This window comes from Pan troglodytes, chromosome 14 (assembly GCF_028858775.2).
Source record: "Pan troglodytes isolate AG18354 chromosome 14, NHGRI_mPanTro3-v2.0_pri, whole genome shotgun sequence".
Taxonomy (NCBI): Eukaryota; Metazoa; Chordata; class Mammalia; order Primates; family Hominidae; genus Pan; species Pan troglodytes.
Window position 1 is genome coordinate 86,297,629 of NC_072412.2, and position 15,144 is coordinate 86,312,772.

The window sequence follows — 15,144 nt, forward strand, 5'->3', positions numbered from 1 at the left end:
TTGTTTAAGTGGCATAAAGGAAACAAAATATTTTACTGGAGTGACAAGTCCTCCCTGGAAAATTTTAGGGGATTTTTGTATTTTTTTGAGACAGGGTGTTGCTCTGTTGCCTGAGCTGGAGAGCGATAGCATGATCGAAGCTCACTGCAGCCTCGGCATCCCGAGCTCAAGCAATCCTCCTCCCACCTCATTTTCCCAAGTAGCCAGGACTACAGGTATGCGCCACCACACCCAGCTTATTATTTTTATTTTTTTCATAGAGATGGGTTCTAAATATGTTGTCCAGGCTGGCCTCAAACTCCTAAACTTAAGTGATCCTTTTGCCTTGGCCTCCCAAAGGTCTAGGATAACAGGTATGAGACACCATACCTGGCAAGAAGATATTTTTAATGGCACATATTAAGTGGTTCTAGTGGAATGTTATAATTCCGAGAGCATCTACTCATTCACCTTAGTTTAAAAACATTAAGGAAGAGGTGTCTTTATTAACATCTCTCTGTCACACTATACATATATATCCAAGCCCTGTTCATTTTTTTTTCTGTATAAGATTCCTCAAACTTTCATGATTCCAACTCCACGGTCATACTCATTGCTTGAAATATTTAAATATTTTATCCTATATGATGAAATTCAAACTTCTGGCTTGATGTAAAGTTCATGATCTTTTATCTCTTATTAGTCTTATTTCTCATCTCCCTCTAACTTGTACTATTCTTTCTTATAACCATACAAATCCACATGTGTTTTTTCTACCACATTCTCCTTCTGCCTGGAATGCTCTTCTACTTCCTGGGGTATATTTTACTATTAATTAAATTATGTCCCTCTTTTTGTGAAGCTTTTTTTGTCCCTTTAATCTGAATTAGAGGTCTCTTCCATATCCTTTCATTATGGTACTTATCATAGCGCATTACAATTTTCTGTTGATTTTTTTTACTTCCCTTATTTTATTTTTAATATTTTCATAGCAAGGTCTATGTCCTTTAGGTATTAAATTCTTACACCTACCAAATAAGGTAGACCCTGGTAATCTGTGTATACAATGAATGAAATTATGCAATAACACTACATGGAAAACTAATATTTTTAAAAATGGAAGTTTCAATAGTGCTACTGTAAAATACTTTTATATCTCGATAAGCAAAGATCATAGTGTTTGTAGTACAATTCCTATGCTTTTGCAATCAAGAGGATACTCAAAAGTGCAAGTGCAATGAAAGAGGCTAGATTACAGCTAATCACATTTTCTTGGAACTGCTCTTGCCCAAGAGCGAGTACAAGAGAAATGTTACCTCTCTCTTCCCTGAGTGATGCCAAGTGGTACACAAAACATGGAATGAAAATGTAGTCATTTTTTACATACTATATAGCCTCTCGTGAGTATCCTGAAAGACCTAAGATAAATTTGGTAAAAATCATACTAACAATGTATATTGATTATAAGGAGATATTTTATAAAAATGATTATTAAAAAATGCACTGCATTTTCACCGTGTGTATATAAACACATAAGTATAATGCGGCAAAATGCATTTTTCTAAATCAAATCTTACTGTAGGGATGGGGTATTCCCTTCATTTTCACTTACCCATCCAAAGATTCCCTTAAGGACTTCCTTTGAAACTTTAGTTCTGAAAAGCATAGTTTGAAAAGTGTCAACTTAAAAAAAGAACATGACTATATAAGACATGCCAAATGTCATCAAACTCTTTTCTTATCCTTATATTCTAGAGATTTTTACAGAATAATAGATTTTGCTTTGCAAAATCTAGGCACCCACAGGTTATATAAAATCTGAGACCCTGTAAAACGTTCAATTTTCTATAAGAGTATCAAAATTCCATTTTATATAGAGGGATGAAAAAAATAATAATTCCTACCCAAAATGAGTGAAGCTATCATTTACATTTTATTTGTGCAATATAGCTAGATTCTGAATTCTAATTTGATTTATGGTATTTTGAATTATAAATTTGAGAAATCATGGAACTTCTTTATATACATTATATAAGCATATTATTTGTTCATAGAAACATGGAATAGTTGGCCCTATCAGCTTCTTTGCCATAACTCATACAAAGTTCTCCTTGAGCATAATTTTGAATCCTTTTATCAACTATACCTCCTTTTTCTCAAAAACCTCAAATTCATCGATGTCTCTCTAAAAGCACAGTGCTCAGCAGTGATCTGAGTGGAGTAGAGAGGGATTTACAACTTCCTTGTTTCAAATGTCATATTTGACTGTTAAGCCCAAGGTTGCTTTAAATTTGTCAGAAACAACTATTTGACTCAGTTAAAACAAATACCTAAGTCTTAACAAAATCGACTTATCTTACCTCAGGGATGAGCAATACATTGGATTCCTCATAAAATCAGTTTAGTTTAAAAGGTAAAGAAATCCTTTTGAATCTGTTGTAAATATGTATTATAATTATATCCAAATATGCATACCCAGAATTTGAGATGATGTACAAGGAAACAATCAAGGGAAAGGATAGACTCACAAGCTATTTTCAGGATTAAAAAATACATAAGGAACGTTTAGTGTTTATTGATAATAAGGGTGGAAGAAACTAAAATGTTGAGTGTTTTTCCTTTCAGTTGGAATCATATCAACTCAGTGTTGTAATAATGTTGCTCATTTTGTTGTTCTGTGGCTGTTCTGTGTGTTGTTCTGTGGTTGTTCTGTGGTTGTTGCTCATTTTGTTGCGCATTTTGTTGTTCTGTGGTCACATGTGTATATGTATGTATATATCATATATTTGTTTAATAAACATGGGAAAAATAAGTGAATTATCTTTAAATAAATGCAACATACCAGCTGTAAAAATTCCAGTGGAAACATTCTAGAATTGGTATCTTCAAAAGGTAAATAATCTAAAAATATGAATAAGTTTTAAGAAGATTTAATAAAGCACCTGGTTGGAATTTACTGTGCTGGTTGTTAAATTTCAAAGGGCATTCCTCATCCACTGTGGCTGACAGAATATGGGCTGAAAGAACCATCCATACAACTTACGGCTTTTGTGGCTGTCTCTTTATGACTGTGGTCAAGTTTGTCCTTGAGACCCTCATACAGACAAAGCCCCTTCTGCATATGCCTCCTGTAACAGCCCCTTGGAAGCCCTCTTTTCCGCTTTTTTAGACATTCATGAACAAACATTATGGTCAATGTTATGAAAGAAAAGCAACTTTCATTTGTCTCAAAAATTTATTTGCTACTTCTCCCCAATTTAGTTGGTAAGACTAAAAAAATCCTGTCATACATAATTTAAATTTCAGGTAAAGCAAATAGAGAAAATTCTGAGTTTTCAATTTGGAAACTTGTTTAGCCTTTCCTGGTGTTTCAGAGTACTCATCGAGCTTTAGTGTCTTGGTTTCAGAATGTGTGCTCAGCAGTTCTGGCCACCAGAGAGTTCCCTTGCTCAGGATCCTGCCTCCTCTGGTCGAAAGCCACAACATCTGAAATTATGTTTTATCATCATACTGGGATGCAGTTATCATCATTCTTTTTCTTAAAAATGACTAAGTTATTTTTCATTTTGTGTACATGTCATTATTCATACAGAAACCATTCATTGCCGTTGGGAATAGCATGGGCATTTTGAATTTTTTCCACTATTTTATCACTAATTACCTGCATCCCAATTTTTATTGTGGCAATACAAAAGGTTTTATATATGGGTTTCTTAGTATGTTTTTCTGAGTATCTTTATGGAGCACCAAACAATGGATATAATGTTAACAACATTAAGGGGTAACTAAAAGAAATTGTATCTTAACAAATTGGAGTTCTTTTTTAAGTAAAATAATTTTCTGAATATGTTTTGCTAGAGAACATAAATTTCATTCTATGAATTACATATGCCTTCAAGCAACTCCTCTGACAGCATCGTTTGGCAAAACTTCCCTTCGGTTAAGAAGGGGGCACGATATTCATAACCATTTCAAATTGTGGCAGGTGAAGGGAAAACCTAATGACATGAAGTGAGGCTGAGGGTAAACAAAAAGATAACTGCAAATGGAGTTCACAGGATACCACAGTATTTTAATCAATATAATTAGTACTTATTTCTCCTCTTTTCCCAATTGTAAAAAATTGAACTGAGCTCATTTATTTACACATAAACCTGATCTTTTGAGATGTTATACTAATGCAGAATAAAATAAAATAAATTCGTTAAACAAAAGTCTTGGGATTAGATTGCAACTTGTAAGTCATCTTCATATCTTGAATTCTATCTTAAATCTTTTCCAGTTTGTGAGGCATTTGGTATTCACTCCTAACTATGTAATAATCTAGATTGCAAGCAGGGTGCAGGCACTAGGCACGTGTTAAGAATTTTAGGCTGTTCTTTGCGAGAGCAAAGAGTTGCAAATTGAAACTAGCTGTGCCTTTCACTTACGATAGTGAATTTTTTCAATCAAGAAAGAAAGTCAGTTTGTAGGTTTAGGATGGATTGACTTGATTAAAGCAGATCCAGATTTTACTACCACTTCTGATTCTAATTTTTCTGCATGCTTTTATTTCAATTTAATTGCTAAAGAAATGGGATTTATATTTTAAATTTATTTTATGTATGCTATTTACCTATTGTCCTAGAAATGTTGTTTATTTCCTATCATAGGACACTCTTGATGTCTCTGTATTCAAGGTACAGGTTGTAGTGTGGTTAGATTTAGAGTTTAGCATCAGTGATCTCTGATATAGCTTTGTTAGGCATATTGAAATTTTTGTGGCAGTTTAAAAAATCATAAATGGATAATATATTCAAGTACTACATTTTGTTTCTTCTTTTTTCCGTATTAGTTTTGGAGAGTTACTAAGAGGGGTCCTTTGCAGACATTTCTCTTTCCTGTCCTTTGATGCTCAAATTATTTTATATAAATTCAGAAACAATCAGATTGGTTGCCTTCATTTTATTTTTTGGAACTGATTTCCTCTTGATTGTAAATTTGTCACTGGGGAATCTTTTTCTCTTTTTAGGCCAAACAGCTGTTTTTAATTTTAGTTTTCTTTTCTTTTTTCCCCCATTAAGGAGGTCAGGTTCCTTTGGGGGGGAAACTTCAGTTCATTATGTTCTTTTCTTTTATATCAACATGCACAACAACAAAATACAAATTGCTTTTGGGTTGAGATTTGCTGTAATAGATTTAGTAGTATTCATTTAAATACCTTGGCATTTCCAAATGGTAGCACCACTTCCAACCCTTAGCAGAATTGCAGCTTATTATAGCTAATTTATTTTATTCTGAAAATACAGAAAATACATTCTTAGCCATGTATTAGTAAGTTGTTGAAAAGAATGACATTTGTTTAGCTTTTGTTCCTATTTTGCTGTGCTTTCACATTCCCTTTATGTATATCCAGGTCTGATTAACACAAACCATTAACCAAAGCCTGTTTTAGATACTGTAGATGTTTTGGCATCTGTTCATTTTATAGATGCCAAAACATTTATAGAATGCCTATTCTTTTTATATAATATCTTGAATTAAGTGATTTTTTTCATGTCTCTGGTTCTGAGAACCAATGAGCTCTCTTGGAATGAATCTATGTAATCACCATTAGTGACTGGCAACATAGATTTTGTTCTATTGCAGATCATTATTAGTTAAATTAGTAAAATATTGACTTACACTTAACTTGATGAAAAATAAGTGAAACTTAAGATAGTGAAACTCATAGATGTTTACAATATCTTTCTAAATGTCAGAATATCATCCAGACCTAAGTAATCTTTTTTTTTTTTAAGATGAAGTCTCGCTCTTGTCCCCCAGGCTGGAGTGGCATCATCTCAGCTCACTGCAACCTCTGCCTCCCGGGTTCAAGCAATTCTCCTGCGTCAGCCTCCCGAGTAGTTGGGATTACAGGCGCCTGCCACCACGCCTGTAAGTAATCTTACCTCTGTTCTCTTAATAAATGGAAATAGGACAAATATAATACTCACTTATAATCAAACAATCTATTTGCTCTTCCTTCCTTCCCAAGAATTTGAAATATAGATTGATTTAGTCCACTGAGATATGTATCATAGAAACGCAAAGAGAGTCAGTTATGTGTTGGGTGGGAAAACACATTTTAGCTTCCTGTAGCTTTATAATCACACCTCCAAATTTGAGTATGGGCAGAGAAAACCAAGAGTGTTTGCTATATGAAAGACCTTGCTTTTCTTCTATTTAATGTTTTCTCTTTCTAAAGTTTCAAAGATCTAGATAGTAACTAGAAAGTAGTAACTACTACTTTCAAAAGCACTGTGAAGAATGATGAAACCATGAGGACACGTGTATGATTTATCACCACTTTCTCTTCTCTAAACTATAAACCAAGAGATAATTTCCATTTATGATTGAAACCATGTAAGTCATCAAATTGTCAGCAACTTGAGGAGTTTTGGCCAGAAGGAGTGTGTGTAAGACCAGGTTAAGGAGAAGCACTTGAAGGCAACATACAGCTGGTTTGATGCTGTATCACAGGTGACAGTAACAAAACAAATTTGATGCTATATCACAGATGACAGTAATGAACAAAGCCACCTAAGCAGTAGTATTCAGAAATCAGGACGGATGTTTTTTCAAGTTGGCAAGTGGTACCCTCATGCATCTTGGTGACAGGAACTATTGCAAGAGATGGCAGACGTATTACAGAGCAACAGTCAAGAGACTGGCTGCAGTGAACTCCCCTCACAACGTAAGTTCGGTCTGAGAGTTGACAAGGCTATTCCTACATCAAGAAAGACAGCTGCTGATGTTGGGTCTGGAATCTGACATTGTACTTCACAAAACTGAACAACAAATGCATATAATAAAACTAAAGAGAAATGAGTGGATGAAGACATGCAATTTTTCCATCTTGAATTACTCATCTTTCCAATACTCTCTTCTCTCTCTCCCTGTCTCTTTCTCTCTCTCTCTCAGAGCAAAAGAGAGTTCATCAGGAACTAGAAAAACAAAACTAATACAAATAGATAAAAATGTGTATTTATCTTTGTATGGGGTTCATAGGAGCCTATTAGTCATATCTCCACCTATTCTTAATTTCTTATTATTTTTTTTTTTTGAGATGGAGTCTCGCTCTGTTGCCCAGGCTGGAGTGCAGTGGTGCGATCTTGGCTCACTGCAAGCTCTGCCTTCCGGGTTCATGCCATTCTCCTGCCTCAACCTCCTGAGTAGCTGGGACTACAGGTGCCCGCCACCACGCCCATCTAATTTTTTGTATTTTTAGTAGAGACAGGGTTTCACTGTGGTCTCGATCTCCTGATCTCGTGATCCGCCCGCCTTGGCCTCCCAAAGTGTCTTAATTTCTTAACTAATTGAAATAGATGCAAGAGCCAACTGGGCATTGAAATATAGCATGAGGTTATTTTTTGATTGAAGGAAGCAGCTTAGACTCACATTGAGTGTTTTACAACTTCTCAAAATGAATTCAAGCAAACAGTTATAGATGGACAGATGGAGATAGCAGACTTTCCCTTAAAAGGGCAGGATATGCCCTGGTGTTGGTTACTGGGCAAAATAGAAATAGAACAAATTTCATTTTTCAGAGCAAGTACCTTCAAGAGAGTTAAAACAGAGACCTAACAACAAGTAGGCAATGACCTTTCATATATTATTTCTATCTAGTGGAAAAAAAACAACAACAAAGGATGCCAGGCTCTCATTAGTCTTTGTAGCTTCCTTTTCAATGAGGCAGAGAGAGAAGGGGCAGAGAATGGCAGAAATTATTTTCCAAAGTGCTTCACTGAGATGGCAGCAGAGCTGGTCAGTGCTTCTATTTTATGGAACCATGAAGAAATACGGTGACTGGAGTAGATATATTTCCTTCTATTATCCTGGAGAAAGTCTTGAACTTCAAATACCCAAGTATACACAAAAAAGCAGGTAACATACAAAGAATGCAAAAATAAGGCAGACTTCAGATTCTGCAGAATTAGATATAAAAGAGCAATGAGCAATACAAAGTACAAAAGATTCAAGAATATTTGGGCCGGGTGCGGTGGCTCACACCTGTAATCCTGGCACTTTGGGAGGCCAAGGTGGGTAGATCACCTGAGGTCAGGAGTTCAAGACAAGCCTGGCCAAGATGGTGAAACCCCATCTCTACTAAAAATATAAAAATTAGCCAAGCATGGTGGTGGGTGCCTGTAATCCCAGCTACTCAGGAGGCTGAGGCAGCAAATTGCTTGAACCCAGGAGGTGGAGGTTGCAGTGAGCTGAGATCGCGCCACTGCACTCCAGCCTCTGCAACAGAGTGAGACTCCATCTCAAAAACAAACAAACAAACAAATACTGTATTCATCTAAGTAATCCTTCATGCTTGAAAGCAACAAAAAATGTTTGTACATCGGCAAAGTCTCAGAAAGTACACCATGTACTTCTGAGAGAAAGAAGTTCTTTTAATATAAATTTCAGCATGAAGTTACTGAAATGATCAGAAACAATTAAAACTAAACTATAATAAACTATGTAATAACTACATTATTATACTGCATAATGTCTTAGAAATAGTGAAAACCTGGACCTAAGTGAAAGAGGATATGGAAAACTAATGCATGTCTCTCCAGAAACAATGCATATGACAAATTTCATTAGACCAAATAAGAAGATCCTGAAGACCTCTAGTCAATTATTCTTTATTTGGAAAGATGACAATTGGGGAACAAGTTGGATATAATATCCAGCCCCTTACAGGGCAACAGGACAAAGATGGCTTTAGAAGGGAAGTGCCACTTTTACTTGCTTTGAGCTAGGAAAAATGGCCAAGATCTAGAGATTTGTTGATACTAAATTACAGCTAGAGAGGAGGAATAAGTTCAAGTGCTCTATGCCAGTGTCAGATGACTTCTTGGTAATGATTGCAGAATTAAATAAAGCAGTGTCTATAGAGTATTGAGGGCAAAGGGTTTGACCACAAAATTTTTAATGAGGCACAAATCACACATGTAAAGAAAATTGAAATGTACTTATAATTATAGTATCCATGCATCTCCCTGAAAAAATTATTGAAGACAGAGTCATGTCAACTACAATATTAATCCCAAAAAACCTTGTGAATGAAACATCTTTATGTAAAGACTGGTGTTAAGCCTTGTATCCAACAGATAGTGCATCTTTTTGCAAGTTCTCTTGTAACATTTCCGAAAATCATGAACTAGTAATGGGCCAAAAATAAAAGCATAAATGTATTTAAAAATTGAGATAATAAAAATTAAATAAGATGGCTAAACTATAATAAAACTAGAAAACAAAGCAAAATTAGAAACAAAAGTATCCAACCATTTGAACATTTAAAAAATATTTTCTCTCTTTGATTTCCCCATGGCTCAACACAAAAAGCCGAAGCAAATTTCAAAACAACATATCAAAAATATGTGACAAAGATTCAGTTCTACAGGGAGAAAATTCATGGCAGTAAGCAATCATGAAATTGGAATTAAGTTAATTGCAAAGAATGGAATTAAATTAATTAAACAATGAACCTAAGACTTTTTATTAAGAGCAAGAAAAGCAAAGTTAAGGAAGGCTAAAAGATACTGTGATTGAAATGAGTTTTGGCTGGTGTACAAGGAGAGAGCTCAGTAGAAGAGAGAGTCTAGATAGAAAAGATTTACAGGATGGAAAGTTATTGCTTCTGCATCCCAAATAGTAAAGAAAGACTGAGAAAATCATTGAACAACAGGCCCAGTAGTTTCTCACTTGAAGAAATTAATCAGTCCTATAGCAAAGAGAAGTTTGAGGATAGGATCTTCTGGGCCATGTTTTTCAGATGGTCTCAAGGGAGCCACAATTGAGATAGAAGTGAGACATTTAGAAAAGAACTTTGGATATGGCAATTATTATACAGAACTGAACAGAAAGCAAAAGAATAGAAACCTAATACACACTTGATGGAAGAACATGAACAGGGACAAAACCAAAAAGAACCTTTCACTGCATAAGTGAAGTGAAATAATCTTTAGTTAAAATAATCTTGAGTGCCCCCCTAATGTCTTCTCAGGAATATTTAATAATTGCTGTGAATTAGTAACTGTTCTTTTTTTCTTCTTAATTTTTGCAAATAGTGTTTTTCCCCCCCATGCTGTTGTCTTGTCTGTGGAGCAAGAAATAATTGGCTTTTTTAGTTCATAGATCACTGAACCCACAGAAACCTCATTCCAGATCTGATGGAGGGAACTGTCCTTTACTTAGAGATCCTGAATTTTGAGATGAGCATTCTGGTTGTTTTCCTGGAGGAGTGGGTGGATGTATTCTCTGTTTGGAAAGATAGGTACAATTTGGAGATTCAAGAAGAGACTTTGGCAGCTATAGCTTAGTCGTTCACCAAACATAGTTTTCTTTCATCCAGTGCATTGAGCTCAGCCATCATTCTCAGTGTCCCCAGGAACAAACTGTGGCAATGCGAATGAGTTCCTACAAATGCAATGTGAACAGAAGGCTTGACACATAACACTTCATACATATGCTACTTCAAGGGCTTTTGCCTTTTGCCAAATAAGACTGTCTTCATTGGAAGCCATAGATTGGGAATGGCAGATCCACAGTTAGAAGAAGCATGGTCCTTGAATCACAAATTAGTGGTGAGCGATCACTATTCAGAAACACCTGTTTTATGCTGTATATGCAAAATAAGTTATTTTATATTTGGAGCATTTGATCTGGAGAGTTTGCTTCTTATAGAAACTATTGCTCATTTATCAATATATGGTACATAACTTTTAATTTATTCTACTATTATTAGAATTAATATTTTTCTTTATATCACATATAAAGAACCTATTCTGTGCTGTTCTTGGTCCAAATAACTTACTATTTCCTTCGAGTTTCTACATAAGAATTGGCTGTGTGAAAACATAGAATATTTTTAAAGATTTAATAAACAGCACCAAAATTCTCTCTAGAAAGATTGTGCCAATTTTATAATCTCAAGAGAAATGAATAAGGGGAAATAATTTTTTAGACAAATATTCTCTCTTTCTATGGCCCTGTTGTGAAAAACTTTTAATTTTTTTTGTTTAAATATATTATCGGCTTCAGGGCTATGGATTCTGATTTCTGTGTTGTCCAGACACAGATCCCCCTCTTCAAATTATTGTAGTTTGATCAAATGTCTTAATATTTTGTGGTATGGTATCTCACTCATTTCTTTTTCTAAAATGCCTAGCTTATTTCTAGCCACAAGTTCTTTCTATGACCTTTAGAAACAATTTGTTATGTTCCCTTAAAAGTTCCATAGGGAATATCATATAGATGCATTTATTTAATAAATAGTTCTAAGAAATTGAGTATATTTTAAATATTTAGCATTTCCAAGCTAGGATATTTTCACATTTGTTTTGTTAATCTACAGTAAATTTGTATACTTTTCTTTGTATGCTTTTGTGCATTTGTTATTCAAATTTAAGTAAAAGTATTTTATAACTTTATTGTAAGTATGACTGGCAGGCATGAGATTTAAACTCACACAGTTAACATGTTTTAAAAATCAATTGTACTTGTAGCATTTTCTGTGCGAAAGATTTTTCTTTCTTATTTTTTCATAAGTTAATATGAAACTAAAAACATAATACTCCCATCCATTTGGTGTTTAGTCTGGTTAATATTGCTATATACTTTGAAATACAGAAATTAATGATTTCATTACATGTTTTACTGGTCCAACTACTTTTGACTACTGTATCTAGCTATGGATGCTGCACAATAAGACAGGTTTATAAGGTAAAATTGTCTAGCAAAGGAAGATAAAGATTGTGAAGATTCTGGGAAATATTCCAAACATGAAATAATTTTAAAAGTTCAGACTGTTTAGCTCAAAGAAGGGAAGGTTTAACATATTAGATGTTACAAAATATGTTAAGAGTTGTCCTGCTGAACGAGTAGATTCTTTAGAGGTCTGTTATATGACAAAATTAGGACCAACAGATAAAGATTCAATGATAGCAATTTTGATACAATGTTAAGTGAAACCTTGTAACTTCTAGAAAAGTATAAGAGGGAACAGGTCTATTTTCTAAGGTGCCGAACTCTGGCTGGAGCTGGTCGGGCCATCTGTCAGGGATGCAGGGTAAGACATTCTTAAACTGGGTCGAGGCCTGGCCTCAATGACCTTGGGTCCCATCCAGCTGTGATTCTTTCATTAAAATGTCACGCATTGAAGGTGGTCCCTGCAGTTGTGGAGCCTCATTTTAGTCATTTCAGCAGTCAGCACTAGTGCCAACGATGATTTTATTCTTCTATCGGTTCTGTCCTGTCAAAATTCTGTTTGTGCAGAACAACTCCCTATTCCCTGCACATGCAGTTGAAAATTGGAGTTTGCAAAATTGGGAGTTTCCTTATATTTAAATGGTTGTTCTAACAGTGACAAAATTTCCCTTGCCACAGTTTTTCATCCTTTAAAAAAAATTCCTACCATACCATGTAGAAATCATTTTTAAATAATCTCAGGTTCTCAGCCCAAAATACAGAACCTTTTTTTTTTCACCCCAAATTTGTGGCATCTAGAATGGAAGTCATCAGAATAATAATAGCTCTTTACAATTCAGGGTATTTATTACATCAAGTCTGTTATACAATAATATCTTATTTGAGGAGAAATCTTATGGTACCCCTTCTATATCTAAGCTTATGAATTTAAAAAGGAATCAAATCTACATTGTATGCCAGTATCACAATATCACATGTACTCCATAAATATGTATGGAGTACATATTTTTTATTATGTATCCAAAAAATTAAAAATAAAAAAGAAATCTAAGAAATAATATATCATGTAGGGATATTATAACTGCTATAACATTGTATATATGTCCTCATTTGGAGTACAAATAAAATGAAGATCTGAAGGAATTGGCCTTTAAAACTTGATCTAGTTCTTTTGTTGGAGGGAAGATGGTCATACCATTTACCACAGACTAATTCCTTTGTCATGTGCTTGCTGTGCCCTGGTGCTCAGGCAACACCATGCTGGTGTTGATTTTCTTAAATTTTCAAATAAGGAAAAAAAGCATTAATACTCCTTTTCAGAGCATTCTTGTTTTTATTTCAGGGATCTTTTTTTTTTTTAAGAGAATCATTCTCTTCAGGCTCTGAAAGGTCTGAAAATTCTGGGTGATGGTGCATTCCCTGTCTTGTGCTGTCACACTATCTTGGCTCATCAAAGGAGGCTGAGAGCCTGACAATTTGCTCCCTGGTGCCTGGACAGCCAGTTTTGTATCGCCTTTCCTGTGATGTCTCCCTATCCCTTTTCCAATCCTCCTTGCTCTGGGGCCTACATCCTGTGTCCTTGTCCACCCGCCACCCTTCCCTTTTTGAGTACATCATTTATTGCCTTCTTAGCTTTGGAGTATAGTAAAGTATATAGACTCACACACAGACCATTTCTGATTATTAGTCCTTGTTCTCATAGTTTATTTTGGTAGTGATCTTCACCTCATTTTACTATAACTGGCTTTTATTTCATTTTCCCTCTAAAGCCAGACCCTCACCCCAACTACTTTTTACATTGGTGTTTAGCATTCTAGAAGCTTATGCTCCATTCTATACTGGTTTTATACCAGTTTAGTTTGGCCAGATGTCTAGTCCTGCTCTGAGAAAGTTCATTATATGTCATTTATGGATACTTAAAAATAGTCATGTTCATAATTTAATCCTATTTTTTTTTTACTTCTGTAGCGTCAAAGGATGCATCTCTTTTGAAAATTATAGTTATATTTTAATAAAGTTGCCTTTTATTCCTAACTGATTTCTATTACCTCCAGAATTAGCCTTCTTCCGTATCTTAATGCTCATGTGATGTAGTTTCTAGATTCCATAGCATCCTCTGAAGAGTCTTCATACCAACTCTCCACTAGACGTGTTTCATTTTATCACATATAAAACTTTTTTTTTGAGATGGAGTCTTGCTCTGTTTCCCAGGCTGGAGTGCGGTGGCACTATCTCGGCTCACTGCAGCCTGCGCCTCCTGGGTTCAAGTGATTCTCCTGCCTCAGCCTCCTGAGTAGCTGGGACTACAGGCATGTGCCACCACACCCAGTTAATTTTCGTATTTTTAGGAGAGCAGGGTTTCACCATGTTGGCCAGGATGGTCTTGAATTCCTGACCTCAGTTGATCTGCCTATCTTGGCCTCCCAAAGTGCTGAGATTACAAGTGTGAGCACTTTAAGGCTCACTACACTAAATCCAATATTCCAGAGACAGGCCTCTTCTCACTCATGCACTAAGGAACTGTGTGTGACAAGTTTACCGTGGGAGGAATATAAAGTGTGAGAATCAAGTTGGGAAGAAATGAGGCTGGAAAAGTAAGCTGGGGACAAATCACGAATCATTTTGAGCCCACGCAAAGAAATTTTGGATTTATACTATATAGGCAGAAGGGTTATTACGGAAGGCAATAACAAGAATGGCTCATTATTTGTGCTATTGTTTGAAGTTTAGTATATTATTCCTATATTTAAGTGCAAAATCTTAAGCGTACAACTGGATGAATTTTTGCATATATCTTTACCCCTCTAACCAGCACATAAGTCAAGATACCAAACATTTCTGGCCCTTGAGAAGGCTCTGTCAGTCAATAGATAATTTTTTACATCGTGGGTTAGCTCCATTCTGACCCCTAACTTAATGTTAGTTTTGTCTGTTCTTATATCTGTATTTTCAGAAACATGCAAAATGTTTCTTATAGTGTTTTTCCATGTGTATTTGTTAGATGAATGAATGAATGAGAGAAAAAGGTGAGGCAAAGAGCACAAGATTTCTATTCAGGAAGCTAATTTCATTAATCCATTTTTTTTCATTTGTTTAACTGATTATGAATTTGTCTAACTGAACTTCATCCAGGCCATAAGTTTTTGTCTTTTACATGAGCCTATCATTAAGATACTTATTAAAATGATATACTAAAATTGAGGTAAAGTATAACTATGAAATTTCTCTAAATTGCCACTTTTAGGAATTTTGTCAATAAAGTATATAATTTTATTTTCATAATTTGCTCATAACAAATCATTTGAGGTCTTTAATTTATCCCTTCAATTACTCATAAATTGTCTATATAATAATGAATGGTGGAAGTTTTTCTGGATTTTGTTATTTATATAATAATCTCATCTAGCATAGTGTCTAGAACATATTAAAAATAAGTATGAA

General features: G+C 34.9%; 1 long non-coding RNA gene across 2 annotated transcripts in view; it reads left to right on the plus strand.

Moving 5' to 3' along the window:
* LOC134808144 (uncharacterized) overlaps nt 1-15,144 on the plus strand; it is a 350,440-nt gene that overhangs the window by 245,549 nt on the left and 89,747 nt on the right. For both annotated transcript variants that reach the window (XR_010150531.1, XR_010150532.1), the window contains one exon: nt 5,785-5,895. This is a non-coding gene — a long non-coding RNA (uncharacterized LOC134808144). The remainder of the gene's footprint in view (nt 1-5,784; nt 5,896-15,144) is intronic.